This window comes from Schistocerca gregaria, chromosome 4 (assembly GCF_023897955.1).
Source record: "Schistocerca gregaria isolate iqSchGreg1 chromosome 4, iqSchGreg1.2, whole genome shotgun sequence".
Classification (NCBI taxonomy): domain Eukaryota; kingdom Metazoa; phylum Arthropoda; class Insecta; order Orthoptera; family Acrididae; genus Schistocerca; species Schistocerca gregaria.
In genome coordinates, this window is record NC_064923.1 from 222,364,110 (window position 1) to 222,382,964 (window position 18,855).

The following is an 18,855-nucleotide window of genomic DNA, read 5'->3' on the forward strand; positions in this document are numbered from 1 at the left end:
AATGCGTAATGTTGACACATAGAAGCTGTTACAGTTCTGAACGTTGCTTTACCTAATTAGTGTATCTCATTGGCTCTAGAAGTATTGGGATGCAGTCTGACGGCTAGTAACGATATGTACCAGAAAATTTGGAATATGACGTCCTTCTACAGTTGAGTTCTTCACGGATGACAGCTATACAATTCAGTTTGTAGACTAAGCGACGGAGTGAATGGAGACAATAACTGAGCAGTAGAGATAAATCAACTTGTCATTAAATTTGCAGCTATATTCATCAACTCACTGTGAACTTTGTGGTAGAAAGTATTTTTATTTCCCATACAGTATATTGTCTTTAGTGAAGTGAAAAAGGTTTTTTTCCCTTGTGCAACTGGCTAGTATCTTGACACGATAGCACCAGATATTCTGGGAAATTTCTTCCAAAACTCTCTGTTAATGTGAAATAGATATCGTCCTGGCATGGAAATAATAATAGGTACTATAATAGCTCTGATATGTGCGCTACCAGTAAAGGAAAGTATGATGTTGCGGACAGTTATTTTAGGATCATGTAGAGTACTGAATTTTTTTCTCTAAATGTTCCATCAACTAAAAGTAGTCAGTGGTGTCTATGAAACGTCGCTGGATAACCAATACAAACCAAAATAGAGTATCACAAGGCTGTAAACAAGCAAACACAAAGAAATCCATTCATGATTCGGGAAATATCACTGTCGATGGACCCATATGGGTTCTGATGTGTTAGACAGGATAGCAGGACCTGGTAATATTTGGTGCTTCACATATTACACAGTCGTAGAGGATGAAGAAGACGTTTAATGAAGGAGAACAGACGCTGTGTACAGGAAAAGAGTTTGAGCGGCCTGTTATCCCCTGTAGTAGCCGCCTCTGCCACCTCTTCCACCACCTCCAAAGCCGCCTCTTCCACCTCCATAGCCGCCTCTGCCAAAGCCGCCTCTTCCGCCACCATAGCCGCCCCTTCCAAACTGGGCGACGGCGACGGTCACCACGGCAGCCAGTAGCAACATCACAAGCTGCAACACAAACCGCTGTCTTAGAAAGCACGCAAGTCGTGGCCTCACAAAGAATGTCCCTATACGCAACCTCAACTTTGGTCCTACAGCTACACTGTATCCTCATTCTCGTACAACACAGCACCCTCAGACAGTTGTTCCACATGAAAAAAGTGTTATTTATTTAACACACAGAAATCTTCAGATGTAAAATCAACTTCAGGTACGCCCCAAGTGAATGTTGTAGTACCATTACGTTTTGTAGCCAATGCTATGAAGGCCTAAAACGAGTTGATAGGTGTCACATAGGAAACGTGTTCCTCTGCTTTGCGTATAGGCTTGTGTAGACATACAACAACAACAATAACACAAGTTTTTAATAAGCTATTTTAATTTAGACTCTGTTAAGGGGACACTGTATGTGAACTTCGTTGAAATTTGACATTTTCAGTTTCCTACTCCATAATGTACTTTGGACTTTCCTGAACATTTTGATATACAACACATTAAAATAAGATAATTTTGAGACCTTCAAATAATATTTGGAAGGTTGATGTGTGACTGTCAAATTTCGCGCCTACACGTATACTACCACAGTTCCTCAGTCATACCTCGGGAACTACACAATCTAGAAGGCTGTGAATTGCTTTGTTTTGTGCCTACTGCTACGTCCCAGAAGCTATTATTACAAATAAACACATCAGTCCTTTGTTTCTGATGATAGTCTTCGTTTAAAGTAGTGTGATTGTCGGTTAGTTCTGTAGTAAGGTAACTTCTATTGCCTTTTACACTACAAATAAAATGACTAAGCGTAAAAGTAACTTCAATTAACGCAAATTTGCGGGTAACAGATACGTGAGACCTGCATTTTCTTCTGAAGTACATGAAAACACGTGTGCTAGCACTGAAGGAAACCACGATAAAGTTACTGAAGTGATCACGCCCCCTAGTGCATCGAAAAGGAAAGTAACTTTAGAAACGGTGGTAAAAGTAATGATATTATGCACACCGTCATTATTGATCTGCAAATCCTTGCACAAGTTCTTTCTGAAACTGTCTCTTGCTGTATTTGTGGTGGTCCTTCTGATGGCAAGACAATAAAATGTGCTGGAAAACTAACGGACAAAGTAATTGATGAATTATAGGGATATTATGGGAAGACCATTAGAGATAACTGTGACAATTTAGAGACGATGGAAAGAGCTGTATGGAGCACGTTCGTTCATCGAATATCAACCGATAAAAAGCCATGTCATGCTTTGTGTCCACCTCCACCAAACACTTGGTGTAAATATAGGCAAGCTGAATTTTTTGTCACCATGCATGAATTTACACATAATTGGCAAATCCTGAGCTACTAAAGAGGTATTTACATGGGAAGACACAGAATGTGAATGAGTCCTTCAGTAATGTTGTGTGGTGCCTTGTGCCTAAAAATGTAGTCGTTGGCTTTGTGACTCTAACGTTAGCAGCTTCTGATGCCGCAATAACTTTTAATGGTGGGAACTATGAAAGACCTAAGGTTCTGGAGAAGTTAGGGGTAAGATTTAGACTAAACACAGCGAAAGGACTGCAGGGACTGGATGAGCTTCGTGTATGTGAAGCAGAGTTAAAAGCTCAGCAAATGACAAAAGAAGCAAGAAAGAAAAGGAGGAGGGGAGCACTGGGCTGTTGTGACACTGAAGAAGACACAGACTATGGGTCAGGGCAATTGTAGTGCATAAAAGACACAGAAATGTAAGTCTCTATAAGATTTTGTAATAAAAAAGTTTTAAACCTCAATAACTCTCAACTACATTTTTTGCAATAAATGACCCGTTTTCTGAAAGAGGACTGAAGGTAGAATCATGAAATTTTCATAGGATGCCAAGTGTGAGATTCAACACATATGAAACTAGAATACTTAAAATGTCTTGAGTTGTTTTATGTTCATTTACTTACAAAGTTCTGTCATTTTGTCAAAAAATTGAGTGAAAAAAATATGCCCCACAATATAATTTTAATAATAATTCTAGTTCAGTGTATCTAGAAAGGCACATCCAATAATTATGGAAAATTGTAAGTTGGTGTCTTAAAAAGTTTCCAAGATAATGGGTCACAAAACGCGATAATTTAACATTGGTGGCGTAGGACATAAAATGTCCCTTTAACAGATTCACATTTGATGCAATGCTACGACAAATGTTTCAGCATCAGCGGCGACTATGTGGAAAAGTAACTGGAAGTTATAACTAACTGTCGCAATTCAAAAAATTTTGATTTCACTAAGATTTGCATTTCGCGACCACTCATATTCCATGGAACGCTTGTCTCACTTCGAATCCTAGTAGCCCTCCGCAACGTCTTCAAAGTAATACACAATTTAGTGTCATTGTTAAACCGCGTTTCCGCTCGATATAAACTAATGACTTCACAGGAAGCTCATTGGTAGCAATCACATGCATACACTTAGACTGGTTCGATGACGTCACAGACAAAACAAGTAGTGCGCGACGAACACGTGTTCTGAGCGCAACCATTGCTACGCATTATTAGTCTCATGGACGATTTAAATCTGAGGTTATTTTATCCCACTAGGAAGTTCGTCCGACGATCACTGAATCCTGCGTAGAGACGTTTTCGCGTCAAAACCAGTCTTGCGAAACATTGCTTGCCGTATTCATACACGGTAACTTGCAAACGGACCTTGTGCCACATCACCGGCTAATGAACAGGATATGATCTATGGAGTCTGATTATCTCGATGAAAATTTTACTAACAGAAGCTAGTAAACGATATTGGATGTTGAATGTTCATCAGAAAAGAAAGTGGCTTCAGGTAGTGCAGACAGGTAGCGTAATACGACCTCTAAGGTATTCAACATACATAAACAATTTATCACTTTGGATGGTTAAGTGGTTAAGAATGTAAATATTATTTCGTTGATAGTGCTGTTGTGTTGGGGAAACTATTGCCGTTGGATGGTAGTAATTACGAGGGCTTTGTTTTCTTTTACTAGATCTGATTGGTCGCGAAATTAAAACCACGGCGAAAATCCGATGAAGCTTGGCGCAGAAGTGTTGTACAGAGTCTGTTCTATGCCCATCTACCGCGTCACAACGCATTTTTCAGTTCTGAGCACGCAGTGAACGTCTCAAGATGCCTAGATCAGTATAGTCTCCTGCCGAGAAGTGCGTGCTATCATTCGATTTCTTCATGCTGAGGGGGTCCGCCTTATTGAATTGCACCCCACATAGCTTAACTATTGTGACTGACAGCAAAATGTTATTGTACGAAGTACATGATGCAGGTGGTTAGGGAAGGAAGTGAGTGTCAACCGATGATCTTGCTCTGACAGTGGAATGTTCAGTTAGGAGAAAATAGTATATGAAGGGCAACTCACTGTGCTCACAGCTCGGACGACCTGTGAGAACAGTAACATTACGTTGCTGTCTCGATTCGACTCCATGCTGTCTTCATGCGGTTATTCTACTCTCCCGTGCACTGGTGGGATGGATAAGCATTCCCGCCTTAGTTACGCTCTAACCAGACGTCTCGTTTAGCGTTATTAGCGCTCCACATCTTTATTATTCATGTATACGTATGTGCAGCCCTCTGCCGTTAGAGGGCTCCGAATAGTAGCATGTAACATGGTGGCATGTGAGAAATAGCGTGCTGTAATCGTGTTTCGAGTTCGAAGACTTCGTCTACAGATTGAGCACCTACTTCTTCAGCATAACAACACCAGACCACACATGAACTTTGCGACACCTGCAGCTATCCAACGCCTTGGACAAAGTGTCCCGAATTGGCCCTATGTTTGCAAAGTTTAAGGAACATTCGAGGACTTCACTTTTATAGTGATAAACCGGCTCCAGTTCACCACCAGCAAAATCGTAGTTCTGCAGTGACAGTATTAACCGCAGACACGAAACGCAACATCTGGGAAGTGTTCTGAGGAACAATGGTTACTCCACAAGCTATATTAGAAGTGTAACAGAGCCAAACACTCGGCGAAGTGACAGATCAGAAAAAGAAATCTCGGATACGGCCTTTGTGCCATTCATTCCCAGAGTGACGGACAGAATCAGCCGTACATTGCGCAAACACCGCGTAAAGACGATTTTCAAACCGAAAAATGAGATCAAAGAGTGTCTCAGATCGGCAAGGGAGAAAAGGGACCCATTTCCAATGTCGGGAATGTACTGCATACCATTCACATGTGGAAAAGCTTTTGTCGGAATGACTGAACTATGTATCAACACAAGGATCACAGAACACAAGCGACATTGCAGGTTGAGGCAGGTGGAGGAACGGGCCGTGGCAGAGCACGCACTGAGTGAGACCGACCACGTAGTAAAATTCGCCGACACAGAAGTTCTGGCTGTAGAGAAGCACTATCACATCCGCTTGTACAGAGAAGCTGTAGAAATACAAAAAACACGGGAATAGCTTCAACAAGAAAGAAGAAAGACTCAAGGTAAACGGATCTTGGCTGCCCGTACTATAGCGAACGACCGTCGCAGGTAGCAAGAGGAGAACCGTACCGGAAAAGACCGCGGAGAAGCCCTCGGACGTTGGCGCGCCAGGTACACATAGACTGCAGCCGCGAGCTCGGCTCCAGTTCACCATCAGCTGTGGAGGGTGAAACTTCGACGATGACAGCCACTCGTGATGGCGAAACGTCAGAAAAATCATCAGATGAACGTCGCCCAAAGAATCCAAGACAGAAGCCAATAGACAGTTTGTCAACAAGTGAGCAGGAAAGCTTCAACAATTTTGTATTAACAAGATGGTCTCTCTGAAATGTGTTCATTGCCAAGGAGAAATAAATATCAAGAATGAAGAACGTTAATAAAGCTGGTTTTATTTAAAAATCTTTAAGAGTTTTTACATATAACATTCGGATGCATCACTTCTCAGCATACATTAGAATGAACCGTATTACACATACAATGCTTTACCTACTAACCGAACCTATCGCTGAATAAAGAAAAAGCGCCATAATGAAGTTCATTTGTTCTAAACTGAATCTATAGTACATTTCTTGCTCGTTGATAAACTTGGTTTCCTACAGAGCTCTTGAAACATGTGTTACATTTTGTATCGACAACGATTCATAATGCTTAAGACAACGAAGAATCTTGGCTAATAACAACACGTACACGGAGACAAATGAGCATAACACCCGCAAAAAATTTCACTTCTTCTATGAAAAGAATGATTAACTGTCGCTTATAAAACGTCGTCCATGTAACCCGACCATATTCTTATATGATTACGAAAAATTATAAACGAAAAATAATAAATTGTGGGTAATCTCTTCATTTATATTCATGTTATATGAAGCAGCGACGAAAGAATCAAATAAGTTTATACAAGTAAAGATCCAGTTCTTTGTTACGAGAAGTGCAGTGATTGAAATTCCAGATCTCTCCACGTCCATTGACACTGTAGAGTCTTCTAGAGAAAACCTGTCACCTAACATTCTGAGACCAACAACAGAGAAATTGCAGAACGCAAAAGTTTCATTTCTCCCACGAACTCTACTGATATAAAATAAAACGTGTCAGAAGCGGGATTATATAATACACTAACTTACTAAGAACACTAATTTCTTGCTAAAGAATACACTGAACTCAAAGAACTTTTCGTCGTTAGGAAAACACTCTACACAGGCTTCAGAAGTATTGGTTGAACCGAACCGATAAAGTCCGAAACGACTGAAACTGAAGTCGAAATCGTTACGCTAACTGAAAATTAAAGCAAAACGATGATGTACGGGAAATTTGGGAACTGCGTTGACATCTTATTTGACGTGTTGTGCTGTCCGTTTCACTCGCTTAATGGTTCCAGTTTTCCTGTTTCGAAAATGTCGTTTAACACTTGGGATATTTCAGTTATGAATTAGCACCAAGTCCGCGTAAGACATTTAGAAAGTATGTAATACAATAAACAAAAATCCTCAAGCAATGAGGTTGAGGCAATGCCGCTTACCAGTAACTTAAACATGTTGGGTCAGATCCTGCGTCGCTGATGCCTGTTCTCTGTTTCCAGTCCAACCTTTCGCCGTATATATACACCGGAACGTGATATAGAGGTTGACCTTCAAGCAAAAACTTCAGCAACCGCAGAAACGCTTCAACGCATGACGGGCGTGTTTCTTTTTCCTTTTATACTTGAAGTATAAGTTCAAAACATGTGGAGACCCGAGGCGAGACGCATCACTTAAGTTGGGGTAAACCCCAGGAGCTGTGGCGCAAATTTTTGCGTTACCGTATAAGCCGTGGACACAAAAAGAAGGGTGCGTAACGAACCTGTTTCGTTGCGGCGTTTTCCGCACGCTAGGTGATGTGGTGGGAGAAGTGCCCAACCTTTGTTTTACTCACTTTGTCCAAGACGAGCATTTTGCTGCAGTTGGAGACACCGGATCCTGTATTAGAAATGTGGAATACGTAGGTCTTTTTCTCTACATAGAGCATCTTTTGGGAAACGTATTACCAGCCATCAAAAATTCACTGTTAACAGTCGAAAGAGATTTAATAGCAGAGAACTTGTAAATTATGTAAGTCGGTTTTCTGTAGATATAAAGTCACAGAACCGATAATACCACCATTTCTGAAGGCCAAGAACAAGAATTTCAGCTCGCTGGAAGCAGAAATGTGAATCGGTAATATGCATATTGCTGTAAGCGCTTTGAAAATTGCTTAATAATTTGAAAGTATGTCAAGTTTTCTATTAACGTCCACTTTTTATGGGGGTAATCGTCTTGCTAGCCTTGATATGATTTGAGTTAAATCAAATTCATAAGGTACAAATAGAAAGTACTTGAGAACTCTGAATTGTTCACATCTACAGCTACATCTACATGGATACTCTGCATATCACATTTAAGTGCCTGGCAGAGGGTTCATCGAACCACCTTCACAATTCTCAATTATTCCAATCTGGAATAGCATGCGGAAAGAATGAACACCTATATCTTTTCGTACGAACTATGATTTCCCTTATTATATAGTGGTGATCTTCCTCCCTATGAAGGCCGGTGTCAACAAAATATTTTCGCATTCGGAGGGGACAATTGATGATTGGAATTTCGTGAGAAGATTCCGTCGCAACGAAAAACGCCATTGTTTTAATGACGTCCAGTCCAAATCCTGTATCATTTCAGTGACACTCTCTTCCATATTTCGCGATAATACAAAATGTGCTGCCCTTCTTTGAACATTTTCGATGAACTCCATCAGTCCTACATGGTAAGGATCCCACAAAACGCAGTATTCTGAAAGAGGACGAAAAAGCGTAGTGTAGACAGTCTCCTTAATAGGTCTGTTACATTTTCTAAGTGTACTGGCAGTAAAACGCAGTCTTTGGTTTGCCATCCCCACAACATTTTCTATGTGTTCCTTCCAATTTAAGTTCTTCGTACTTGTAATTCCTTGGTATTTAATTGAATTGACGGCTTTTAGATTAGACTGATTTATCGTGTAATCGAAGTTTAACAAGTTCCTTTTAGCACTCATGTGGGCGATCTCACACTTTTCATTACTTTAGGTCAACTGCCACTGTTCGCGCTATTCAGACATTTTTTCTAAATCGTTTTGCAGTTTGTTTTGATCTTCTGATTACTTTATTAGTCGATAAACAACAGCGTAATCTGCAAACAACCGAAGACGGCTGCTCAAATCGTCTCTCAGATCGTTTATATAGATATGGAACAGCAAATGGCCTATAACACTACCTTGGGGAACGCCAGAAATCAGTTCTGTTGTACTCGGTGACCCTCCATCAATCACTTTGTACTGTGACCTCTTTGACAGGAAATCACAAATCCAGTCACATAACTGAGACGGTATTCGATAAGCACGCAATTTCAGTACGAGCCGCTTGTGTGTTATAGTGTCAAAAGCCTTCCGGAAATACAGATGTAGGGAATCGATCTGAAATACCTTTCCAGTAGCAGTCAACAATTCATGTGAATTAAAAGCTAATTGTGTTTCACAGGAACGATGTTTTCTAAACACATGCTGACTGTGTGTCAATAGACCGTTTTCTTTGGGGTAATTCACAGACTGTAATCTTAGAGATACTTAACGTGTGTTGCTGAGATAGTGGATAGAATAACACAATAATCAGCAGACCACCGTCAGTGTCTATTAAGTTCAGAACCGTGCGACTGCTACGGTCGCAGGTTCGAATCCTGCCTCGGGCATGGATGTGTGTGATGTCCTTAGGTTAGTTAGGTTTAAGTAGCTCTAAGTTCTAGGGGACTAATGACCACAGCAGTTGAGTCCCATAGTGCTCAGAGCCATTTGAACCATTTTTTTGTCTGTATTTTGTATAGATATTATTGGAGACGTAGACTCACATTACCAATTCTGTCATGTTTATGCGTCTACATACAAGCTTAAGACTATTTTCTCATTACTTACAAGCACTTCTACTGAAAGAAATAAGGACAGTTTTAATTTACCAGTTTTTAGCTACAACCTAATGATTCGTTGCATAGCATGATTACCAAGTCATATTTCTCCAAAACGTATGCCCAAGCTCAACACCTTCTTAATTTCTATATTTTCGCTCCATCTTCAACTCTGTCGTTGGTATGTTAAGTATTGGCGGACAAATCTGCCGGAAAGTGGTTATAATCAACTTTCCTTGCTACACGCTTTCCATTCGTAACCTTGGCTTCATTATACACGGTATATACACGAAACATTTATTACACACTGTCCAACACAAGGTCCAACCGATATGGTCACGAGCCCAGGAGAGGCGGTGCATACGATGTCGTGCTGGTAGCAAAGGCACTCACGTAGGTCGTCTGCTACCAAATGTCATTAACGCCACATTTCACAGCACTGTCTTAACGGATACTTTCGTCGCACGTCTCACATAGATTTCTGCGGTTATTTCACGCAGTGTTGCTTGTCTGTTGACACTGACAACTCTACGCAAACGCCGCTACTTTCTGTCGTTAAGCGAAGGCCGTCGGCCACTGCGTTGTCCGCGGTGAGTGGTAATGCCTCGAGTTCGTATTCTAGGCACGCTCTTGACACTGTTGTTTGTTGTTGTTGTTGTGGTCTTCAGTCCTGAGACTGGTTTGATGCAGCTCTCCATGCTACTCTATCCTGTGCAAGCTTCTTCATCTTCCAGATCTATCTGTGGATCTGGAAATACTGCATTCCCTAACGATGCGTCCAGCTCCTACTATCATTCTGTGTTCGAAGTCTCTTAATTCCTATCTTGGGGCTATCATCATGTGGGGCACGTATTCACATGAATCACCTGAGTACAAATGACAGCTCTACAAATGCACCAACCTTTTGTACCTTGTGTATGCGATACCTCCACCATCCGTACAAGTGTTTATCGCTATTCTATGACTGTTGTCGCCTCAATTTATGATATGACTTTACGAACTGTGACAAAATGCTCAGTTCCACAAAATGTAATCATTAAAAACGCTTTGTGCTGCAGTTTTCTCAGTAATACATTACTCTCTCAATAACATCATGGTCAGAACGTAGTGTCCCTGAAGCCCGAATTCTTCTTTGATACCAATTAAAGTAGAACCATTAATGATATCGATACATTCAGCATTTTAAGAGACTCTAACATCAAGGTCTCAAGCGATCACTGGGAATCACATTTAAAAAAAAATCTCATTTTGGTCGCTTTCGTTCGTTCATCTGCTCGGGGCGGACGTCGTAAAGCACCCGTTTAAGTTCGTTGTTGATCAATTAACTCAGTTCTTTTATTACAGAGGGCAGCTAACCCTCTGATCGGAAACGCTGAGCTACTGTGCAGGCTGTTCGTCAAGATTAAGGATCAGGTGCCTGTCGAGTCATTCAGATATAGGATTTTCGTGGCCTCTGTAAACCGCAATGTCGATTTTCTTCCCTGAGCTTAATCTCGTTGATGACAGGACGCTATGTTCGGTGAGACATGGCCATTAGATGATGAAAGTGCTAAAACCTCTTTCAGATATTAAAAAACATCATAAGTAAAAAAGGTCTTTGGAGCACCATTTTTTATCAATAACTCCTCCCGAACAGGCCATGAAGGCCCAAAGGTACCGACTGGCCACCCTGTCATCCTCAGACCACAGGCGTTACTGAATGTGGATATGGAGAGGCACGTGGTCAGCACACCGCTCTCCCGGCCGTGTGTCAGTTTCAGAGACCGGAGCCGCTACTTCTCAATCAAGTAGCTCCTCAGGTTGCCTCACAAGGGCTGAGTGTACCCCGCTTGCCAACACCGCTCGGCAGACCGGATGGTCACCCTTCCAAGTGCTAGCCTAGCCCGACAGCGCTTAATTTCGGTGATCTAACGGGAACCGGTGTTACCACTGCGTCAAGGCCGTTGGCATTTTCTATCAGTAGTGTTGTGAAATTAATTCTAGGTCAGTGTCATTAACATTACTGACAGCTATGCACATCACCACGTGGGATCATCATTATTATCTCCATTGAGCATCATATCACATCTAGGTCTTGTAATTTAGTACAAAAAAATTCCTATTGATCATATACCATTCGCGAGCGAGTGCGGACACACACACTCACGCACACACAGACACACACACATACACACACCGAGCGAGGTGGCGCAGTGGTTAGCACACTGGACTCGCATTCGGGAGGACGATGGTTCAATCCCGTCTCCGGCCATCCTGATTTAGGTTTTCCGTGATTTCCCTAAATCGTTTCAGGCAAATGCCGGGATGGTTCCTCTAAAAGGGCACGGCCGATTTCCTTCCCAATCCTTCCCTAACCCGAGCTTGTGTTCCGTCTCTAATGACCTCGTTGTCGACGGGACGTTAAACACTAACCACCACCACCACCACCACATGCGCACACACACTCACACCCATGGCTTCAAATGGTTTTGAGCACTATGGGACTTAATATCTGAGGTCATCAGTCCCCCAGAACTTAGAACTACTTAAAGCTAACTAACCTAAGGACATCACACACATCCATGCCCGAGGCAGGATTCGAACCTGTGACCGTAGCGGTCACGCGCTTCCAGACTGAAGCGCCTAGAACCACTCGGTCACATCGGCCGGCACTCACACGCATGTTTACTGTTACAGTTTTCTTCGTATATGTAGTAGAATGTGACGTAAACACACTTCCTGGCAGATTGGATCTGTGTGCCGGACCGAGATACGAATTCGGGACCTTTGCATTTCGTGAGCAAGTGTTCTACCGCTTGGGTGAAAGTGCTGGTGCAAGTGCACGTTTCACATGAGAGCTTCTGCGAATTTGGGATGGTAGGACACGTGGTACTGGCGGAAGTAAAGCTGTTAGGATAAGTCGTGAGTCGTGTTTGGGTAGCTCAGTCAGTAGCGCACTTGCCGGCGAAAAACAGTTTCCTAGTTCTATTCTCCGTCAGGCACACAGTTTTCGACGGGCAATAAGTTTCATATCAGCGCACACTCCGCTGCAGAATGGAAAAAATTCAGCTACTAGATGCCTTTTACTTACTGCCAAGAAACTTCACAGTGTTCCCACTGGTGGCTGAGAACAGTTAATCAGTATCGATGTCTACATCCCGCTCTCTAAAATGAAAAAGATAATAAAATTTTTATTATAACATATACCACAAATACATGTTATTATGTTACCTCTCTAAGTCTCATAATACAGGGTGTCTCACTGGGTATGATAGACATTCAGGGATATGACAGAAATGATCACACGAAGGAGAAAGGTGTAGTAAACATAGGTACTAAAGCTCATCTTTAGGGGGTATGAGCACATCCTCATCCTTGATGGTGTGAAAAAAATATCTTCTACTGAAAGTTATGTTACCATATTCTGCGAGGTGATAATGAGACCATAACAAGAAAAAAAATTGTGCAGCAAACAAGGGCTCTAAAACGCATACTTTAAGAGTTATTAATTCTAGTTCAGTAGCACAGATGTGTTTCACAGTACCGAAGTTGAACAAGTGTTCATATCCTTCAAGGTATGCTGCTTAAAACCCTTATTTACGCGACCTATTTTCCTTGGTGCTACCACCTCTCAAAATATCGAAACAAAAAGATTGCAGCAGAAGAGATTTGTTGCAAAAATGAATAAGTGTTCGTGGCTCTGACGTTATGCGTTTGGAACCTATGTTTCCTGAGTTTACTGGTCGTTCTTGCTTCAAATGATCGTTCCTGTCACATCCCTGAATACTGAAAGTTCATCCTGGGACATGTATATATATGTCCCAGGAGGAATGTTCAATATGCAAGGGAGTGCGTATAAGCCGTAAGTCGTTCTTGGGCAACTCAGTCAGTAGAGCACTTACCGGCGAAAAATATACACTGAAGCGCCAAAGAAACTGGCACAGGCATGCATATTCTATTACAGAGATATATACATAGGCAGAAAAGGGCGCTGCGGTCGGCAACCCATATGTAAGACAACAAGTGCCTGGCGCAGTTCTTAGATCGGTTACTGCTGCCACAATGATAGGTTATCAAGATTTTAGTGAGTTTGAACGTGGTGTTACAGTCGGCGCACGGGCGAAGGGACACAGCATCTCCGAGGTAGCGACGAAGGGCGGATTTCCTGTACGATCATTTCAAGTGTCTACCGTGAATGTCAGGAACCCGGTAAAATATCATATCTCAGACATCGCTGCGGCCGGAAAAATATCCGCGAGCAACAGAACGAAAGGACGACTGAAGAGAGCTTCAATGTGACAGAAGTGCTATCCTTTCGCAAATTGCTGCGGATTCAATGCTGGGTCATCAACAAATGTCCTCGTGCGAACCACTCAGCGAAATATCATCGATATGGGCTTTCGGAGCCGGAGGTCCAATCGTGCACCCTTCATGTCTACACGACACAAAACTGACATTGGAGTGTTGATGATTGGAAACATGTTGCCTGGTCTGACGAGTCTCGTTTAAAATTAAATCGAGAGGATGAATGTGTAAGGGTATGGAGACAACCTCTTGAATCCATGGACCCTGCTGTCAGCAGGGAACTATTCAAGCTGATGGAGGCTCTGAATGGCGCGGGACTGGTGCAGTTGGAGTGATATGGGACCCCTGGCAGTCTAGATACGTCTCTGACAGCATCCTGTCTGTTCATCTGTGTCCTTTCATGTCGATTGTACATTCCGACGGACTGGCAATTCCAGACGTCCAGAACTGCTACAGAGTGACTCCACGAACACTCTTCTGAGTTGAAATACTTCCGCTGGCCACCAGACTCCCCAGACATGAACATGATGGAGCATGCCTTGCAACTTGCTGTTTAGAAGGGGTCTCCACCCCGTCGTACTCTTACGGGTTTATAGACAGCCCTTCGGAATTCATGGTGCCAGTTCCCTCTAGCACTACTTCAGACATTAGTCGAGTCGACGCCATTTCACGGCAGCTCTTCTGCGTGCTCGCGGGGGCCCTACGTGAACTTAGGCAGGTGTACCAGTTTCTTTGGCTCTTCAGTGTATATTGTAATTGGTACAAGTGCAGATATTTCTGTTGATGACAGTGGTGACTGAGGATGGTGTACTGACCAGATACTAACATTATACCGGTATTTACGTCATTTGTATGTCATAATTGTAGCTATAATTATGACATATAGCTATTGCAAGTCGTATGTTTAGATATTAAATACGCAAGGGATATACGTAAAGTAACCTACATTTCTTTTTTGTTAAATTTGATCGAGGTTACGCGACGCGTTTTGCAATGCTGTGAAAGTACATACACTAGTTTATTTCTCCACATAGTTTCCAGGCACACTGAGACAACTATCGTATTATTTGACGAGCTTTGAAATTCCGCAGTGATAGAGTTCTGGTGCCTGGGACTATAGCTAACCTACGACGTTGGTTTTCCAATATTCGTCAGAGCTAAAGCACTTCGAGCCACTACTGCTAATGGGCATGAAGTGATGATAATCGTTAGTTACTAAAACAGTGGTGTCCCTAGGGTGATTCAATACTTCCTATTTGAACTCTAGCTGTTGGTCGCTCAGTATACGAGCGGTCGTTGTCATGCGAGAAAATCACAACGGAGCTCAACGTGTTACGACGTTTATTTCGAACGGCCCTTCTTCATTTTGTCAGTCTATTACAGTAACATTCAGTCAGTTGTGGTGCTTCTGTCCAAGAACTCCTCTAGCAAAATTCCCCTTCTGCCACATAAGAGAGGCGCCATGATTTTCATTCTGGAAAGTGTTTGACGACACTTCCTGCGTTTTTCTGATGACCCAGTATGACTCCATTGACATTGAGATTTGTGTATACGTTCAGACACCTCACCCACATCTCATATCCTGGTATATTCTGGTCAGGAAAACCATTAACTTCAATAAAGAACAAGAAAAGGCGGTGCTGAGCCTTTTGTTCCTCAGAAAGGAGTTCAGGCACCCATTTGGTACAGACCAAATCTCTGGTAACCATTTTGTACTGAGGAGTTCGACTAATCGGTGGAAAATGAACACGAAGCTCTGAGATGCCGAATCATAGCACTGGAGTTATTCATAATGAACATTAATTCCCTTCTTTTTTTAACGTACAGCATCATTGGCTGCTCCTTCGTTCATTATGTTTGACCCATAAACTTCACAATATCGCGATGAATTGCATTTCACTATCGCCCCCCTCCCCTTATTTTTTGTAGTCATCAGCCCTTATCTCATAAATAGCTCTTGCACCATACAACCTCAGTTGCCTTCTTCTTGTAAATGTTTTCCATACATTTCCTTCCTCGCCGATTCTACGGAGAAACTCTTCATCCCTTATCTTATCAGTCCACCTAATTTTCAACATTCTTCTGTAACACCACATCTCAAAAGCTTCATCCTCTTCTGTTCTAGTTTTCCCATTGTCCACTCTTCACAACCATACATAACTGTGTTTCAAACGTGCAAACGTATATCCTCAGAAACATCTTCCTCAAATTAAGCCTTTGTTTGATACCTACAGATTTCTCTTGGCGTGGAATGACATTTTTGCTTGTGTTAGTCTGTGTATGAAGTCCTCCTTGCTTCGTCCATCATGGGTTATTTGACTTACAAGGTAGCAGAATTCCTTAACTTAATCTACTATGTGATCAACAATTTTGATGTTACATTTCTCTCCATTGTGATTTCTGCTACTACCGTTACTATTTTCTTTGCCGCAGAAAACGTTGTTAAAGACGTACTTCAGTACTGGCAGTAATTTTGATGGCACACATTTTGAAAGCATGTGGCCCAGAGGGGACCAAAGACGCGACCGTCCAACTCTGCTGCTCACAGCATACTGCTTCAAGCTGCTTAACACAACAACTACCTCTACTATTTCGCACACTATATGAAAACAGAAGTTACTTTACTAAAAGCCATCGTATACATTAGTATCAATGTAAGCTACAAGTGCTACTAGAATCAACTTGCTTATCTCCAGGAAACTCCGGCGTTGGAGGAGCAGGGATTCCTGATTTCATTGTCTCGCGCTGTAAAAAGACAATAAAAAAGGCTGCATTGAAAATACTGTTCGCGGAGAAATATTGAGGATATAGGGCATTTAAAATTACTCTTTATACTATTGGAATGGAAGCCAACAAATAGCATTTCAGAAGGGAAATTTATTTAATGACTGCTACGCAGCAAGAACAAAAAGGGGGAACTACTGTCGTCTAGCAACAAATAGAGGAACCAAGGTGTCTACATTTACTCTATGTATTAATGGAGAGTCATCCAACAAACGGTATTTACGATACAGGGCTGAACATAACACTGTGTTACTCACCTCCACAAATGGAGTCAATCTCTCAAGTGTCGCTGCAGACAGATTGAAGTGAAATGCAACCAAGGTTTTACACCTGGTGGTGGGCAGCGGTATTTTCAAGCTGTAGGAAATATTTATCATATAAAAATTTGTTGAATGCTTGGACAGATGCCAGCACTTTTGGTAGGAGCAGGCGGTGGAGCAAAGAGAAATAAGCTTCTTTATGGTAGTACTTACTGCTGTTTAAGTGTAGAGTCAAACTGATAGGCTCCATCAGCATATATGTTGAGGGACCGGCGTTGTTTTTTTTTTTTTTTTTTTTTTTTTTAATCATGAGTGGCGAAAGGAACTTAGACAGATACAGCTTTGTGTGACAGTGCTTATTATTGCAGGTGTGTGTAACCATTCTCGTAGGCCCTGCTAGCACATGGTGTTTTGGCTCAGACATGATAGTGGAGAGTTTTATGCAGCCACATGCAGTGATATATCTTCTGATGCACCACCCATCCACATGACAGGATAAGACAGTGACATGGCGATAGATATAAAACTGCCTCCCCCAATATTTGACGGAATAAGATAAAAATGAGTTAACAGTATTCTTCAAACAATGCCATCATCAGCAGGATAATGCTTCCTACATGGCCCCAGATGTCAGTGGGCTTCAACCTACCATGGATGTAAACATTTCTCTACCATTCATATGCTGTATTAGGGAAGTTAGGTAAGTTGATGCCATAGGAAAGCATTGTACAGAAGGTGTAATCAGAAGTTGTAACACATTTAACATAACTGCTAGATATAGGAGACAGAAGACACACATCTCTCCACAGACGCAAGTCGTAGTGGAAGACATGACTAAAGAAGAAATATTAAAGTTGCCCTAAGGCGTCATTTGCAATTCGATGACCCTCCCTATCAATCCAGCGTACCGTAACGTGTAGACAGCATCTTGGATCTGACAGTTCACCAAGTTGTCAGTGCCATATTTCTGTTCACATGCATGTTTTATTTGTGGATCATAATGTGACAATGCTGGTATTTCATCAGACTTTAAATTTGAAGTGATAGTTGAGATAGAGGATGTAGTGCATCCCAAAAATGTTCAGCTCTTGCACATACAATGGTATCACTTAAGCGATATACTATCGTACATCAAGCACCAACTGATCATTGAGTTCACATTGGGCCAAATCAACATCATTGTTTCTTCCAGCAAGCACAACGATACCATCAGTAGCAATGATCTTAGTGCCTTGATAGTAAGCATTTTTGGTGGCAAAGCATTTAAACTATCGAATCAGAATGCAGTTCATAGTACAGAAGGGGATATTGTACGTGAAATTCGCTGAAATTTGACTTTTTCTGTTTTCTACTCCGTAATGTACCGGCACTTTGGACTTTCCTGAACATTTTGGTACGTAATACATTAAAATCAGACAATTGCGAGACCTTTAAATAATTTTTTGTTGTTGACATGTGACTGTCAAATGACGCGGCTACACATATACTTCCACAGTTGAGCAGTTATATCTTGGGAACTACACGGTCTAGAAGGCGGTGCCGGCCGGTGTGGCCGAGCGGTTCTAGGCACTTCAGTCTAGAACCGCGCGACCGCTACGGTTGCAGGTTCGAATCCTGTCTCGGGCATGGATGCGTGTGATGTCTTTAGGTTAGTTTGTTTTAAATAGTTCTAAGTTCTAGGGAACTGATGACATCAGATGTTAAGTCCCATAGTGCTCAGAGCCATTTGAACCATTTTAGAAGGCTGTGAATTGCTTTGTTTTGTGCCTACTGTTACATCTCAGAAGTTGGCATTGCGAATAAACAAATCAGTCCTTTAATTCTGATACTAGTTTCCGTTGAAAGTAGTGAGATTATCAACTATTTTTTAGTAAGCTAATTCTATTGCTTTTTGTATGTAAATAAAATTACTAATCATAAATGTAAATTCAAGAAACGCAAGATGAAAAGAGCTCTATGAAGCTCTTTCTTTCATGAAATATCAACCAATGAATAGCTGTGTCATGCTTTGTGCCCACCTCCACCAATCAATTGGTGTAAATATAGGCAAGCTGAATTTACTGGCACTCTGCATGAATTTACAAGTAAACCTTCTCTTCCTTTGGCAGTAAC

The 18,855-nt window shown here is 41.8% G+C and overlaps 1 long non-coding RNA gene across 1 annotated transcript; it reads right to left on the reverse strand.

Annotated features, from left to right (window-relative positions):
• Positions 1-796: 796 nt before the first annotated feature.
• Positions 797-7,236, reverse strand: LOC126266817 (uncharacterized). Its single transcript, XR_007548929.1, has 2 exons — positions 6,991-7,236; positions 797-1,034 (listed from the first exon to the last, which is right to left on the reverse strand). It is a non-coding gene; the product is annotated as an uncharacterized LOC126266817 (long non-coding RNA).
• Positions 7,237-18,855: the final 11,619 nt, after the last annotated feature.